Source organism: Ovis canadensis, chromosome 2 (genome assembly GCF_042477335.2).
Source record: "Ovis canadensis isolate MfBH-ARS-UI-01 breed Bighorn chromosome 2, ARS-UI_OviCan_v2, whole genome shotgun sequence".
Taxonomy (NCBI): Eukaryota; Metazoa; Chordata; class Mammalia; order Artiodactyla; family Bovidae; genus Ovis; species Ovis canadensis.
In genome coordinates this window covers 74,726,063-74,743,404 of record NC_091246.1, presented here as the reverse complement: position 1 = coordinate 74,743,404, position 17,342 = coordinate 74,726,063, and the positions used below count along the sequence as shown (strand labels likewise).

Below are 17,342 nucleotides of genomic sequence, written 5' to 3'. Positions count from 1 at the left end.
TACTTTGCCAACTAAGGTCCGTCTAGTCAAGGCTATGGTTTTTCCTGTGGTCATGTATGGATGTGAGAGTTGGACTGTGAAGAAAGCTGAGCGCCGAAGAATTGATGCTTTTGAAGTGTGGTGTTGGAGAAGACTCTTGAGAGTCCCTTGGACTGCAAGGAGATCCAACCAGTCCATTCAAAGGAGATCAGCCCTGGGATTCCTTTGGAAGGCATGATGCTAAAGCTGAAACTCCAATACTTTGGCCACCTCATGCAAAGAGTTGACTCATTGGAAAAATCTTTGATGCTGGGAGGGATTGGGGGCAGGAGGAGAAGGGGACGACAGAGGATGAGATGGCTGGATGGCATCACTGATTCGATGGATGTTGAGTCTGAGTGAACTCCGGGAGTTGGTGATGGACAGGGAGGCCTGGCATGCTTTGGTTCATGGGGTCGCAAAGAGTCGGACATGACTGAGTGACTGAACTGAACTAATGTGTGAATTTATTTATAAATAGGTCAAAACCCCCACAGGTGAATTGAATGTATGTTAGAAAAGCTAATAATGGCTTTTCTTGAGGTAGAGAGAAATGACTAGAAGAGGGAAAGAGGAGGCTTCTGGAATCCTTTACTCTTCTGTTTCTTTTTATGGTTGCATACGTTTGTGCAAGCTGGAGTCAAGATTGCCAGGGGGAAATATCAATAATCTCTGATACGCAGATGACACCATGCTTATGGCAGAAAGCAACTGAACTGAAGAGCCTCTTGATGAAAGTGAAAGAGGAGAGTGAAAAAGCTGGCTTAAAACTCAACATTCAAAAAACAAAGATCATGGCATCCAGTCCCATCACTTCATGACAAATAGATGGGGAAACAGTGTCAGACTTTATTTTTGGGGGCCCCCAAATCACTGCAGACGGTGACTGAAGCCATGAAATCAAAAGATGCTTGCTCCTTGGAAACAAAGCTATGATCGATCTAGACAGCATATTAAAAAGCAGAAACATTACCTTGCTGACAAAGGTGTGTCTAGTCAAAGCTATGGTTTTTCCAGTAGTCATGTATGGATGTGAGAGTTTGACTATAAAGAAAGCTGAGCTTCAAAGAACTGATGCTTCTGAACTGTGATGTTGGAGAAGACTCTTGAGAGCCCCTTGCATTGCTAGGAGATCAAACTAATCCATCCTAAAGGAAATCAGTCCTGAATGTTCATTGAAAGGACTGATGCTGAAGCTAAACTCCAAAACCTCGGCCACCTGACGCGAAGAACTGAGTCACTGGAAAAGACCCAGATGCTGGGCAATATTGAAGGCAGGAGGATAAGGGGACAACAGAGGATGTGATGGTTGGATGGCATCACTGATTCGATGGACTTAAGTGTGAGCAAGCTCCAGGAGTTGGTTATGGACAGGGAAGCCTGGTGTGCTGCAGTCTATGAGACTGCAAAGAGTCAGACATGACTGAGCGACTGAACTGGACTGAAGTTTGTTCACTTTGTGATAACTCATTAAGCTGTATAGCAATGACTTGTACAATTTTCTGTGTGTATGTTATATGTTAATGAACTTTTTAAGTTAAAGGAAACAGAGACTGTCAGTGAATTCTAAAATATATGGATTCTACATTCTCAAGTGAGGTGGTCAAAGAGATTGACAGAACTAAGTAAGCAATCTTTTTCATGGCTAAATGAACACTATTGTCTGTATTTAAGAATGAATTGAGCTGACTAGAAAATGGTTAGATGGGAAATGAACATATTCCTGTCTTTCCTTAATATGGTAGAAGTTCTTCTGATATACCTGATTTAAGACCTAGTTTTTTGTTCTGAAAGAACTGAAAAATCATATTAAAGATGATTTTTGAGGTATTTTGCAGACTGAGGCAGAATCCTTGTGATGACTTTGAAAAAATTTGGCTGCCCTTCTCAGCAACGGGCAAGAAGTTCTTAAAAACCAAAAATGCTTGGAGTTCTGCAAAAATGAAATGATGCTGAGACTTACCTAGTATAAATGTTGTTTCTTATCCAACAAATATCTTTTCGTCCACCAAAGAAGAAATTTAGATATACAGAAACCTAAGCCATTCGTGGCAATACTGTTTCCATCTGCTAATAACAGGTCTAAGTATGGGCATGTGACACAGATCTTGCTAATGAGACAAAGGCGAGGCATGTCTGAGACTTCTGAAAAAACTTTTCTCCTTAGAAGTAAGTGCCGTTTAACTTCCACTCACTTGGCTTCTGTGAGGATGTGATGCTCAGAGCTAGGCCAGCCATCCTCTCCCCAGAAGGGAGAGATCATGGATAGTCTAAGAATGGCAGAGCAGAAGGATAAGATGAGCTTGGGTCTTTAGGTGATGTCCTCAATTCTTTGTACTAACTCTGGGGCTGCCAACTTCAGAACCTCTTGTTAACTGAGCACTAAGTGTCCTTACATAGTCAATTTATCTTTTATTCTAGTTAAAGCTTATCAAGTGATATAAATTATCTTTATATATATTTTTGTCTAAATGTGATCTGCATTGGCTTTTTCTAAATCCTAAAAAGAAGTAGCTAACAACTAATGTATTCTGGACTCTGAATTAATAATATCTCTAAATACAGTTGGGTTGTTTAAACATTCTTCCTTATCCCCTGCTCAAAGCTCTTCTTAAAAAATTTTTTAATTGTAAAAATGGATAATATAAAATTTACCAATAAAATAAAATAAAATAAAATTTACCATCTTACCCATTTTAAGTATATTTCAGTAGTGTTAACTACATTCACATTGTTGTGCAACAGACCTCTAGAACTTTTTCATCTTGCAAAACTAAAACTAGAGTTTAGTTTTAAACTTAAAAAACTCCTCATTTCACCTTCCCAAAGCCCATGGCAACATCGTTTTACCCTCTGTCTCTTGTGTTTGACTACTTTAGTACCTCATGTAAGTGGGATCATATAGTACACAGTATTTGTGTTTGGCTTATTTCACTTAACATAATGTTCTCAAGGTTCATCCCTGTTGAGCATGTGACAAGATTTCTTTCTTTTTTAAGCCTGAATGATATTTCATCATATTTGTATACTATATTTTCTTTATCCATTCATTAGTGGACATTTGGGTTGATTCCACCTCTTGGCTATTTTGAATAATATTATAACAAACATAGGTATGCAGCTATCTCTTCAACATCCCATTTTTGATTCTTTTGGATATGTACCCAAAAGTGGGAATACTAGATCATGTGGTGGTTCTATTTTTAATTTTTTTGAGGAATCTTCATACTGTGTCCTATTGCAGCTAGTTTAAAATTTTAATATTTAAGTAATGTTATATTTTAAGCAAAATTTTAGTAAAATAATAAGAATATATACATTGATATTTTAAAATCAATAAAAATATTATTTATCAGAAAACAGCATGATACACCAGAAACAGAATGGGTAAACTAAATTATTTTTGTGTATCAGGGAAAAATTTTGAAATGTATAAGTAACTATTTCAGTTCTGTTCTTTTTCTGTTTTTAAATTCAGATTGCCAATAATGGTACTATTAGTATTTTTACTACTAATTTTACAGATTGCCAATATAGTACTTTTATTGATATTTTACTCTTGTAAAACACCAGTTGAGCTTGTTTGCCATAATTTTTTATACATATTAATTTGTGTATAAAATTGATTATGAAAATCATATCTTATAATGATGCATTATCTCGTTACGAGTGGACAAATAATGACAAAACGAAATGACTTATAAAAACATTGAAGATCAAACTTCAGTTAACATCCTACTTATACAGTGAACTGTTTAATAGGTAGAACCATGCAGAGACTAGTAACCTCGAGGACTGTGGTTCACTGGTAGATCCAGATAACTTCTGTACCTATCATATGCAATACCTTTATTTGGCAAAGTAATGGACACCAGTTACACCATATCCTCCAGTAATATGTTCACTTCTTTGCAACCCCATGGATTTGTAGCCTGCCAGGCTCCTCTGTCCATGGAATTTCCCAGGCAAGAATACTGTAGTGGGTTGCCATTTCCTACTCCAAACTAATATAGGAACCAAACAAAAGCTGTCAATTAATAAGACACCAACATTTTCAAAGTTAAAAGAATTTAAACAATTGGACCACAGTGTAAATAAAACAAATGATTATATACTCATAACAAAATAAAATATTAAAAATAAATTGTAAGAAGTATTTTGACATATATCATAGAATTCCAATGATAATACAAATATGAACTAATGATTTCATATAATATATAATTTTCTTCCCTATATCTGGTAACTGAACTGCTTTAATTTCAGTATTAAGATGAAATAATCCAATGTGTATCCCAGGGCCCAGATTTTTGGTAACCTAATAATGTTCTCCACTAAAGAAATTGGGGTTCTTTGGAGAATGGCTGATTTATTATTTCAGGTAAAAGAAATGCAGGATAAGCCTGAATAACTTTTGCCTGAAAGCAGTGATGCATATTTTAAAGTTCTGAGAAAATTTTAAAGTTCTGAGAAAATTTTAAAATGAGCCACCATGAAAGGGCTTCTGTGTGATAAATTGTGACCATGTGGCTCAGCACAACAAAAAACTGTAGCTAATCAGACCAAGTCTGAAAATGAGTTAATTGTAGTATCACCAAAATCATGAGTCCATAATGATGGACTAAAAAGCTGTTTTTAGATCAAACATTATCTCACATTACCTTCATTCAGAAGTTAATTATAAATATAGTCTCATAGTATGTGAAAGTGTTTCCTTGTACAATGACTAAAGTTATTGCTAGCATAACTTTTATACGATTTTTCTCTTCTGTTTGGGATTTCCTTATCGAACAGTAACAGAAACACTGGCCAACTTGTTGAAAGTTCTGTAAACCTTTAACTTTTCCACTGCGCTGTCATTCCCATGTTATCCTAGATTGGCTGATACACATCAAAGCCACAGTGAAGGTCACTCCCAGTGCTGGCATTCAGCTGGCATGCTCCAAATGGCTAGTTCCTTTCTCACTATTATACTGCTTATGCCGTGCCAGCTGTTAAATGTTTTGTACCTCACCCTGTACAGACTATGAGATTTTCTTTCTCAAGCCAGTGGCCACCCAGTGATATACTGCACTGTGTATTAAATATTAAACTTTTATTGTTAGAAGACATTTAAAAATCAAGAGTATAAACTCTTTCTACTCACAGATGTTAGAGTTTCTGCACATTGATCTGAACAGGCTAAGTTGTAATCCACATCCGGTATATTTAATTCCCATAAGAGTTTCAATAGAGTTACCTTGTTCAATGATCAGAAAATACAGTTCAGAGGTCTGGAAACTTGTCCACCATGGAATGATAAACCTTGTCTCCACCCCGCCTAATTCGTGTGTTGCAACCATTTCACAAATGGCTGACTTCATCATCCTTACATGGGAATCTAGGCTTACCTGGTAGCTGGGCTTAAAGTGAAAAGACTGTGCTAGATACTTCTCTTATTCTCCAAGATAGACCTAATCATTTTCCTTCTTTGGACAGAGATGACCTCTTTATGGGTATATCTAATGATGCAGGGCAGAAGAATGTAACTGGGGTCTCTTACTTTGCCAAGAAGGGGTGTTGCATGGGATAGGTAAAGAAGTTATCCAGATCTAACAGTGAACCACAATCCTTGAGGCTACTAGTCCCTGCATGGTTCTACCTAGATAGTAGAGAGAACCAATAAGTCTAAAAACAGATGCTCTTTTAGGAGCATTTGTCACAAATAACCAGAAAAAAAATGGATGCTCTAAAAATTGGATTTCTATCCAATTTTTATACTTCTATGAATTAAAAAAATACAAGGATTTACAGATAGTATTTTTTTTCCAACTGACATACCACAATGCAAATGACTTCAATGCTTCTAAATGCTGAGTCTACTCTCAGGGACTTTTAGCACTGAGTAGAAGTCTTTCCACTTGACATTTGAAAGGTAATGGTAATTAGACAGCCAGATGTAAGCATTATATGCCACATCCTAGGCATGGCACTCTCCAAACTTGTTTATTAAAACAGCTTATACTGTTTTATACCACATAGTGACAATTATGATTATGCTTATGATTTCACAAGCCATATGGCACTTGAGTAAGTGAAGAAAAAACTGTTCCTGCTCTTTGATAAATAATGCCACATATACATTGATGTAATATGAATCTTATAAAAGTCACATTGAAGAAAAAAAAGAAGCTAAAAGTAGCCACCAAATTATATTAAAATGAATGTTGGCACCTAAACCTGTAGCTCAAACTTTTAAAAAAAGTCTAGAAGAAAAGAAATATTTACTCAAGAAAACAATCCTACTACTATTCATTGATTAGTATGAAGTAGCCATGCTGACTACTGATAAACTGTTTAAACACCTTTGCTAAAGAATGTAGACAATTGCTACATAGTATATGTATAAAAGATAATGGATAAATAAAACCTCAGGAAGGAAAAATTTTTGGTAAATTCAAGTTAGAGGAAAGTTCGTGATTGGGTTTAATAAGGTCCCAAATGAAAGAACATGGGAGAAAGGCATATAATTTTCTTTTTAAAAAGAAAATATAAACTACTTAAAGTCTTCCTAGGCGGTGCCAGTGGTAAAGAATCTTCCTGACAATGCAAGAGACTCAAGAGACACAGGATCAATTCCTAGGTCAGGAAGATCTCCTGGAGGAGGACATGGCAACCCATTCCAGTATTCTTGCCTGCAGAATTACATGGACAGAGGAGCCTGGTGGGCTACAGTCCATGGGGCTGCAAAGAGTCAGACACAACTGAGTGACTGAAACACAACACACACATAAACTACTTACACAGCATTTCTTAAACAGCAGCCAATGATAGAGCCAGCAGGCTAAGGAGTTAGGGTGGCTGAGATTTGAACACAGCAGATATGCAAAACTATGAAGTTCTTTAAGAAAATATCTAATCTTTGCTATGAAATCCAAGAGAAGTGATGAGCAAAACATTCTTACACTTGCAAAAGGTCTCAGGTGTATTAGCACTTCTGGGGAAAATAGTAATGATGACCCAATTCATGATCTGTGCAAAGTGAGGGGGAACTAGATGTAGACTGCTCTGCTGGTTAAAAGTGAAGCCAAGGTTATGGGTGGATGCTGTACTGCATTACTAGTGGCAGCGACAATAGAAAATTACTTAAGAGAATAGTGGCTGACAGGAACCCTTTCCTTCAGATGGCAATAAATGTAGTCCTAAAGAAAATAGCTGAAATATTTTAATGTTATTTCATTAAAATTTTTATTTGAAAATGACCGAAACCTTAAATAGAAAATGGCTTCACAAAGATGGTTAGAGATGCATTAAATGAAGTCATTTGGAATCCATCTTCCTTGTCGGTTCTTTCTCCTTCCTGGAACTTGACTCTGGGTTTTAATTGCTGGTTTGAAATTTGCCGGTTGTGTCATTTCGGGTTAGTACAGTCTTTTGAAATCTCACCTGTTTAATTTTATAAATGGAGAAGATAATATTTATTTCATAGAGATTCTATGAAGATTAAATGAGAGAATGTGGAATTAATGTCTCACATTTAATGCAATTTCAGTGATTATTAATAGTTACCTTTCATGACTGCTTCTTACTTGCTTTACCTTCAAAAGCATCTCAACACCTCTCTAAGGTAGAGTATCTTATTATTCTTTTGTTTTTGTTTTACATTTTACACAAGAGAAAATAATTCAGGCTTAGGAATGTTAAGATACAAAATCACACAGCTAGTCAATGACAGATGATGGAGTTGAGGCCTATCTTCTTTAAAATTTTGTGTTTTTTTTTACTATTATGCTATACTGCAGTCTACACTTAGGGCAAAAAATGAACAGAAACAAAAATCTTCACAGTTATAGGATGATTTACCATTAGTAGAAAGGACAGCATGTAAGCATGTCATGCCAGGAGTCTGCTACAGTGAGGAAGTGCCCTAAACTCCTTATACCATCTTTAACACCCCCAACAATGAACTTTGCCTGTCCTTTAAGACTGTGTACCCTTAAAGATTCCTCCTGTGTACAGATATCAACACCAGGGAAACCAGACGGAAAATGAAAAGAGATTAGAGGTTCTACTATGTCTCAAAGTCCTTGAACCAAATATTGTTTTTGTTGTTGTTGTTTTTAATGGAATTAAAATTTCTTTCTGCTGTTCAAGATTATTTTTGGTCTTAATGTTTCTAAATGTCCCTGCTGCAAATTGAGATATAAAAGAAGAATTCTATCACTTGATTCCCACCGTGTTTTCCAAAATTTCACCTTGTCGCATGAAAGATACAATGATTTTGGCACAGTCACACTCTCATCTCAAAAACAGACATCCTGTTGTCAGATTTACTGGCATAAGTTTCTCTAATGTAATATCTTTCTTCCCCCAATGCTACTCCCTCTGGAGTACTTCCATGTAACAATTTAACTTTACACTCATATTCTCCAAAAAGACCTCATGATATCAGATTTATTGGTATGAACAATTTTTGGTGCTTTTTTTTTTTTTCCTCCTTCATTGCTGCACCGCTATCCCCCTTCTCACCTCCCGCAGTATTTGCTGAAATGATTTAATTCCTTCATAGAGCAGAACTTTTTACAGTGACTCAGTACATTCCCTGAAGTTGGTTGAAAACTGTTTCTTTAATCATTTACAGACTGTGTCCAGGAGAGGTGGCTCCCATTTCTCAGTCTCTTCCTTTACTTTTTAGCACTGTTTCAATGTTTCAGTGAAAATTCCCCTCAGCATTCTTCCCTCTCTATAAATGGGAAAGGAAAAGAGGTATCTTTTGGCTTTAGATATTGTAAGTTAAAAAGTGATGGGAAACAGTAAAACATCTAGGTCAATACATTGCTGAGAAAATGAATTAGGCAGCCACCAGTTAAAGATTAGTAGGAAATCTAGGATTCTTTCAGAGAAGCATGTAGAAGAAAATGTGAAATTTGAGTTGCAGAAAATGATGCCTGTGAGAGTTCTTTACAATTTAAGGATACTACCCAGTTGTGTGATTCAGCTCAAGCACCCCAAACTCTAAGAAATAGAGAATTCTGAAGTTTTCTGAACACAGAGCTGTGCCTTTTCAGGGTCAAAATTAAAAGAAGAGCATTAAGTATTCAAAAGACAAATATGAGAAGCAGTAGGTAGGACTATAGAGAACAGCATAGGATCACATACAGGGACGAGTCAAACAGAATAAGCACAGTGCTGAGGAGGTAGTGAGAGTCAAGTCCAGCCACCCCTAGTCCTAGTTACTTAACTCTCAAGTCTCCAAAAACCCTCTAGAATCAACTTGTGTGCAGCCACAGTATTTAGGACTTTGTGCCATTTTTTATTTTAATTAAAATAGCCAGGAGGCACATATTTATGCAAGGAAATATAAGGCAGAGAAAAGTGCAAGACAGCAAGAATTGAAGAGGAGGGGGGAAAAAAAAGCAATTTTCACTGTAAATGAAGAATAGTAGCAAAACTAATTCCTTATTTTTTCCACAAATTGTTTTTGAGAGGATGGCATCTTTAGTTCTTATATTTGTCCTTCTTTCTTAAAAACCAGTTGTAAACAATTGTGAGTAGGTTTGCCTTGGATAAGCATTTCAGGAGTAAGAAGTAGAATATCAACTTGCTTTATAAAGTTTTGTGGTGCAAAAGGGGAACATGTACTATAAAGACAACTTATTTTAACAATTTATTAATAATTTTATAAATCACTCAAAAGAGAACCAAGAGGAATTCTAAGTTAGCAACAACTGTTATCAACTTTTAATTCTATTGGCAATAATAATAAGTCAACCTAATTCTTTATTTTATAGAAATAAAAAGCATTTCTCTGTAGTTCTCAAGACTTTACTTTGTAAGACCTTATTAAAATGTACCAGAATATTGGTTTCATTCTTACCTTGTGATCTTATTTTGATTTCTCCCCTGAAAAGCTGCAGCTCTGTGTTCAGAGCGCTTGCAGGCTCTATTTGTTATTGAAAGTTTGGCAGAGAACCAAGCTGCTGTGGAAGGAAGAGCTGATTGGATGGTATTTTAGCAGATTTTTAATAGCATGTAAACAATAGTTACAATCCTGTCAGCTAAAATTCAGTCTTCTCCCCATTTCCATCTTAAGTTAATCCTGCAATTATGAATTTGATGTTCTGTGTTTTTATGCTTCCAATTCCTACCAAAATCAACTCATATGCAACACTTTCATCATCCCCAAACTTGAGCAATGATCTTGAGCAAGCCAAGTCTTGCATTTCTGAGGAATGAAAGAAGACGGCTGTATCCACTCCTTGAGATAAAGCATGAAGGAAGAACACAAACAGACAGGAAGCTAGACAATCTGTTCTGATTAGGAATTGAGCTGTGTACAGTAAATGGGAGGGAGAGACGACAGGTATTAATAGCAACCAAGGGACTGTCATTATGTTTTACCTTGGAAATTCTTGCGAATACTAAGAATACAAAGAATAAACAGTGCAATTCTTTGACTTTGTTCCTACAAAATGCCCCTCTTTATCTATTGAAAGTGAAACTCACTCAGTCATGTCCAACTCTTTGCGACCCCAGGGACTATACAGTTTATGGAATTCTCCAGGCCAGAATACTGGAGTGGGTAGCAGTTCCCTTCTCTAGGAGATCTTCCCAACCCAGGGATCAAACCCAGGTCTCCTGCATTGCAGGTTGATTCTTTACCAGCTGAGCCACAAGGGAAGTCCCTCTTTATCTATTATCTATTGATGTTTATTTAAGAAGTGTCTCATAAGCAGGGTATAGTTGACTTTTGTTTTGTTCTGGTTTTTACCAGTTTGTCTTTGTACTAGACTGTAATTGCTGGTATACTGCTGCTGCTGCAAAGTCACTTCAGTTGTGTCCGACTCTGTGCAACCCCATAGATGGCAGCCCACCAGGCTCCTCCGTCCCTGGGATTCTCCAGGCAAGAACACTGGAGTGGGTTGCCATTTCCTTCTACAACGCATGAAAGTGAAAAGTGAAAGTGAAGTCACTCAGTCGTGTCCGACTCTTTGCAACCCCATGGACTGCAGCCTACCAGGCTCCTCCGTCCATGGGATTTTCCAGGCAAGAGTACTGGAGTGGGTTGCCATTGCCTTCTCTCAGTTGCTGGTATATTTGCATTTATTTCTGAAATTTTGCTTTATTCTTTCTATATTTTGTCAATCTTGTTTATGCCTCATTTTCTTTCTATGTTTGCTTCTTTTGGATTAACAAAATGTTTAAATTACAAAAATTTCCCCTAGCATTCATGCTCTATAACTCTTGTCTCCTCAGTGGAGTAAGATTGCAAAATGAAAACTGCCAAAACTTCAGCTCTGCTTTTAAGTGGCTTGCTTTCTTTCTTTCCTTTTTTTTTAATCCTCTGCCTAATGCAGCTGTGTAATTTGGCAAATGTTTTGAGGTGAAAATTCCTTGAATGTCAGGCTCAGTTCTCGCCAGCCCTCTTTTTTCACTGAATTCTTGGCTCTTCAGGCCTCCAATTTTGTCTCTTCATCCCCACAAGACAATCAAAGACTTTGTTGATCTTCCTGTTTCCTAGCAGTGGCCTTCTGCCCAGAAATCCAGATTGCCTGCTTCCTGGTACACACATGGAATTGTCAAATGCCCCTGGAAAAAAGTAGCTGTAGCTTCAGCTTCTGTCTTCCTGGAATCTTGATTCCTCATCCTCAATGCTTCTTTTCTTTCTCTTACGTTTATATGGATTTTTAATTTGTTTTTTGTTTGTGGGGCTTTTTCAGCCCTTCTGGTTAATCTTAATGACAATACTGGACTGCCACAAAGTATGCCATTCCATTCAAATTGAAATTTGAGTTCAGTGTAGATGAAAGCATGTCTCCAGAAGCCAGGAGGACTGCAGGTCTTTGGGGCTTTATTCAAGTGACAATAGAATAATTTATTATCAAAACTGTAAAACTTTTGAGAATGAAAAGAGTGTTATTAATAATCAGCCCAGAGTAATAGGCGAACATTGAGATATGGTCACCCCAGTTTTATGATTTATATAGTTGTTTCTCCTCTCCTATTCCTTCTCAAATACCAGCTACCTTCTTTCAGGGTAGATGCAAGGTGACTGTCTGAAATTTTGCTGACCCACAGACACATGTAGATATGATGATGATGATGATGTTCAGTTGCTAAATCACGTCCAATTCTTTGTGACCCCATGAACTGCAACACACCAGGCTTTCCTATCCTTCATATCTCCCCGAGTTTTCTCAAACTCATGTCCGTTGAGTCAGTGATGCCATTCAACCATGTCATCCTCTGTCACCCCCTTCTCCTCTTGCTCTCAATCTTTCATAGCATCAGGGTCTTTTCCAACGAGCCAGATCTTCACATCAGGTGGCCAGCGTATTGGAGCTTCAGCACTAGTCCTTCCAATGAATATTTAGGATTGATTTCCCTTAGGATTGGCTGGTTTGATCTCTTGCTGTCCAAGTGACTCTCAAGAATCTTCTCCAGCACCACAGTTCGAAAACATCAATTCTTTGGCACTCAGTCTTCTTTATGGCCCAACTCTCACACCCATACATGACTACTGGAAAAACCATGCAGATGACATGATACTATACATAAAAAAAAAAATAATAAAGATGCCACAAGAAAACTGCTAGAGCTAATCAATGAAATGGTAAAATTGCAGTATACAAAATCAATGTGCAGAAATCTCATGCATTTCTGTACACTAACAACAAAAGATCAGAAAGAGAAAGAAACAATTTCATTTACCACTGTAAGAAAAAATAATAAAATACTTAAGAGCAAACTTACATAGGGAGACAAAAGACCTGTACTCAGAAAACTATTTCTTCTCAGTGAGAGAAATCAAAGATGACACAAACAGATGGAGAGATATATCATGTTCTTAGATCAGAAGAATCAGTATTTTGACTATGCTACCCAAAGCAATTTACAGATTCAGTGCAACCCCTATCAAATTACAATGGTATTTTCCACAGAATTAGAACAAAAAAAAAATTTTAATTTGTATGGAAACACAGAAGACCATGAATAGCCAAAGCAATCTTGAGAAAGAAGAATGGAGCTGAAGGAATCAGGTTCCCCAACTTTAGACTATACTACAAAGCTATAGTGATCAAGACAGCACAATATTAGCACAAAAATAGAAATATAGATGAATGAAACAAGATGGAAAGCCCAGAGATAAACCCGTGAACCTAAGGTTACCTAATCTATGACAGAAGGGGCAAGAATATACAGTGGAGAAAAGACAATTTCTTCAATAAATGGTACAGGGAAAACTGGACAGCTGCATATAAAAGGATGAAATTAGAACACTCCATAACACTATACACAAAAATAAATTCAAAATGGATTAAATGCCTAAATGTAAGACTAGACACTACAGAACTCTTAGAGAAAAACACAGGAAATACACTCTGACATAAATCATGCAAGATCTTTTTTGACCCACTTCCTAGTGTAATGAAAATAAAAATAAACAATTGAGACCTAATTAAACTTAAAAGCTTTTTCACAGAATAGAAAATTGTAAATAGATGAAAAGGCAACCCTCAGAATGGGAGAAAATATTTGCAAATTAAGCAACTGACAAGGGAATAATATCCAAAATATACAAATAGCTCATGCAGCTCAGTGACAAAAAACAACCCAATCAAAAACTGGGCAGAAGACCTAAATAGACATTTCTCCAAGTAGACAGACATATGGCCAAGAGGCACATAAAAAGGTTATCAACATCACTAATTATTAGAGAAATGCAGACTAAAACTACAATGAGGTTTTACCTCACACCAGTCAGAGTGACTACCATCAAAAAATCTACAAACAATTAATGCTGGAGAGGGTGTGGAGAAAAGGGAATCCTCTTGCACTGTTGGTGGGAATGTAAATTAATGAATCCACTATGGAGAACAGTCCTGGAGAAGGAAATGGCAGCCCACTCCTGGAGAATCCCATGGACAGAGGAACCTGGCATCCATGGGGTCATAAAGTCAAACACGACTGAGAGACTAAACTGCCACCACCACCACCACGGAGAACAGTATGGAAGTTCCTTAAAAATCTAAAAATAGAACTACCATATGATACAGTAATTCCTCTACTAGCATGCCCCGAGAAAACCGTAATTCAAAAAGTCACATGCACATCAGTGTTCATCAGGCTTCCCTGGTAGCTTAGATGGTGAAGTGTGTGCCTGCAATGCGGGAGCCCTGGGTTCGATCCCTGTGGCAACCCACTCTAGTAGTCTTGCTTGGAAAATTCCTTGGACAGAGGATCCTGGTAGGCTCCTGGTAGTGTTCACTGCAACACTAATTACAATCAACAGGACATGGAAGCAACCTAAATGTCCATTGCAGTGCCAAAAAAGAATAAAATACCTAAAAATAGATTTGACTAAGGAGATAGAAGAATTGTACATTGAAAATGACAAAACATTGAAAAAATTAAAGAAGACCTAAATGAACGGAAAGACATTCCATGTTTATGAATCAAAGTGCTTACATATTGTTAAGATGGCTATTGATCTACAAATTTTACACAATCCCTATCAGAATTCCAGCTAGCTTCTTTGTAGAAAGGACAATCTGATTCTAAATTCGTGTAGAATTTCAAGAGACCAAGAATAGTCAGAACAATCTAGAACAACAACAAAAACAAAAGGATTCACACTTCCTGATTTCAAAACTGACTACCGAGCTGCATTGATCAAAATAGTGTGGTACAGGCATGAAGACAGACACAAAGAACTGTGGGATAGAGTAGAGAGCCTAGAAGTAATTTCTTGTATATACGTTTGGATGATTTTTGACAAGGGTGCCAAGGTCATTCAATAGGGAAAGGAGCAGACTTTTTCACAGATTATGTTGGGACAGTGGATAATGAAACTGAACTGCCTCACATGTAGACAAAATACATAAAAATGGACCAAAGACTTAAATGTAAGAACTAAAACCACAAAAATCATAGTAGAAAATATAGAGGTATCTACATGATCTTATATTTGACAGTAGAGTTTTAGATCAGTCTTTGTTTAACATGGACCCGGCGCACTAAGCACGGCCGAGAGGAGTTACCCAAAGTCCGAGGTCAGGGGCAGCGGCCGAGAGTGCCAGGCTGCAACGACGCAGGAACGGCTGAGAGGAGCTACCCAAGTCCGAGGTCAGGGGCGGCGGCCGGGAGGAGCTACCCTGCGTCCGAGGTCAGTGGCGGACGGAAGGAGACACCCTGCGTCCGAGGTCAGGGGCGGCCGCAGAGAGGAGCTACCCCTAGTCCGAGGCCAGGGGCGGCGGCCGAGAGGAGCTACCCTGCGTCCGAGGTCAGTGGCGGCCGGAAGGAGACACCCCGCGTCCAAGGTCAGTGGCAGCTGGGAGGAGCCACCCCGCCCCCGAGGCCAGGGCCGGCGGCCAGGAGGAGCAACCCGAGGAGCGGTGGCTGAGAGGGCATAGGAGGGCCTAGAGCAGCTATCCCACATTGAAGGTCAGGAAGGGTGGCGGTGAGGAGATACCCCTCCTCCAAGGTAAGGAGCAGCGGCGGTGCTTTGCTGGAGCAGCCATGAAGAGATACCCACGCCCAAGGTAAGAGAAATCCAAGTAAGATGGGAGGTGTTGCAAGAGGGCATGAGAGGGCAGACACACTGAAACCTACTCACAGAAAACTAGTCAATCTAATCACACTAGGACCACAGTTCAGTTCAGTCGCTCAGTTGTGTCTGACTCTTTGCGACCCATGAATCGCAGCACGCTAGGCCTCCCTGTCCATCACCATCCCCCGGAGTTCACTCAGACTCACGTCCATCGAGTCTGTGATGCCATCCAGCCATCTCATCCTCGGTCGTCCCCTTCTCCTCCTGCCCCCAATCCCTCCCAGCATCAGAGTCTTTTCCAATGAATCAACTCTTCGCATGAGGTGGCCAAAGTACTGGAGCTTCAGCTTTAGCATCATGCCTTCCAAAGAAATCCCAGGGCTGATCTCCTTTGAATGGACTGGTTGGATCTCCTTGCAGTCCAAGGGACTCTCAAGAGTCTTCTCCAACACCACACCTCAAAAGCATCAATTCTTCAGTGCTCAGCCTTCTTCACAGTCCAACTCTCACATCCATACATGACCACAGGAAAAACCATAGCCTTGACTAGATGGACCTTAATCGGCAAAGTAATGTCTCTGCTTTTGAATATACTATCTAGGTTGGTCATAACTTTTCTTCCAAGGAGTAAGTGTTTTTTAATTTCATGGCTGCAGTCACCATTTGCAGTGATTTTGGAGCCCAAAAAAATAAAGTCTGACACTGTTTCTACTGTTTCCCCATCTATTTCCCATGAAGTGATGGGACCAGATGCCATGATCTTCATTTTCTGAATGTTGAGCTTTAAGTCAACTTTTTCACTCTCCTCTTTCACTTTCATCAAGAGGCTTTTTAGCTCCTCTTCACTTTCTGCCATAAGGGTGGTGTCATCTGCATATCTGAGGTTATTGATATTTCTCCCAGCAATCTTGATTCCAGCTTGTGTTTCTTCCAGTCCAGCGTTTCTCATGATGTACTCTGCATATATGTTAAACAAGCAGGGTGACAATATACAGCCTTGACATACTCCTTTTCCTATTTGGAACCAGTCTGTTGTTCCATGTCCAGTTCTAACTGTTGCTTCCTGACCTGCACACAGATTTCTCAAGAAGCAGGTTAGGTGGTCTGGTATTCCCATCTCTTTCAGAATTTTCCACAGTTTATTGTGATCCACACAGTCAAAGGCTTTGGCATAGTCAATAAAGCAGAAATAGATGTTTTTCTGGAACTCTCTTGCTTTTTCAATGATCCAGCGGATGTTGGCAATTTGATCTCTGGTTCCTCTGCCTTTTCTAAAACCAGCTTGAACATCAGGGAGTTCACGGTTCATGTACTGCTGAAGCCTGGCTTGAAGAATTTTGAGCATTAACTCAATGAAACTAAGCCATGCCCGCGAGGCAACCCAAGACTGGTGGGTCATGGTGGAGAGGTCTGACAGAATGTGACCCACTGGAGAAGGGAATGGCAAACCACTTCAGTATTCTTGCCTTGAGAACCCCATGAACAATATGAAAAGGCAAAATGACAGGATACTGAAAGAGAAACTCTCCAGGTCAGTAGGTGCCCAATAAGCTACTGGAGATCAGTGGCGAAATAACTTCAGAAAGAATGAAGGGATGAAGCCAAAGCAAAAACAATACCCAGCTGTGGATGTGACTGGTGATAGAAGCAAGGTCCAATGCAGTAAAGAGCAATATTGCTTAGGAACCTGGAATGTCAGGTCCATGAATCAAGGCAAATTGGAAGTGGTCAAACAAGAGATGACAAGAGTGAACGTCGACATTCTAGGAATCAGCGAACTAAAATGGACTGGAAT

The 17,342-nt window shown here is 38.6% G+C and overlaps 1 protein-coding gene across 9 annotated transcripts in view; it reads right to left on the bottom strand.

Moving 5' to 3' along the window:
- Window positions 1–17,342, bottom strand: part of IL33 (interleukin 33) — a 144,197-nt gene that overhangs the window by 61,671 nt on the left and 65,184 nt on the right. For 2 of the 9 annotated variants that reach the window (XM_069576534.1, XM_069576541.1), the window contains exon 1: window positions 9,875–10,163. The exons of 1 other annotated variant lie outside the window; for it this stretch is intronic. The gene's annotated coding sequence lies outside the window, so the exon portion shown is untranslated. Of the gene's footprint in view, window positions 1–9,874; window positions 10,164–17,342 lie in introns of those variants that run through there. 6 more of the 9 variants (XM_069576535.1, XM_069576543.1, XM_069576539.1 and 3 more) reach the window with 5 other exon arrangements.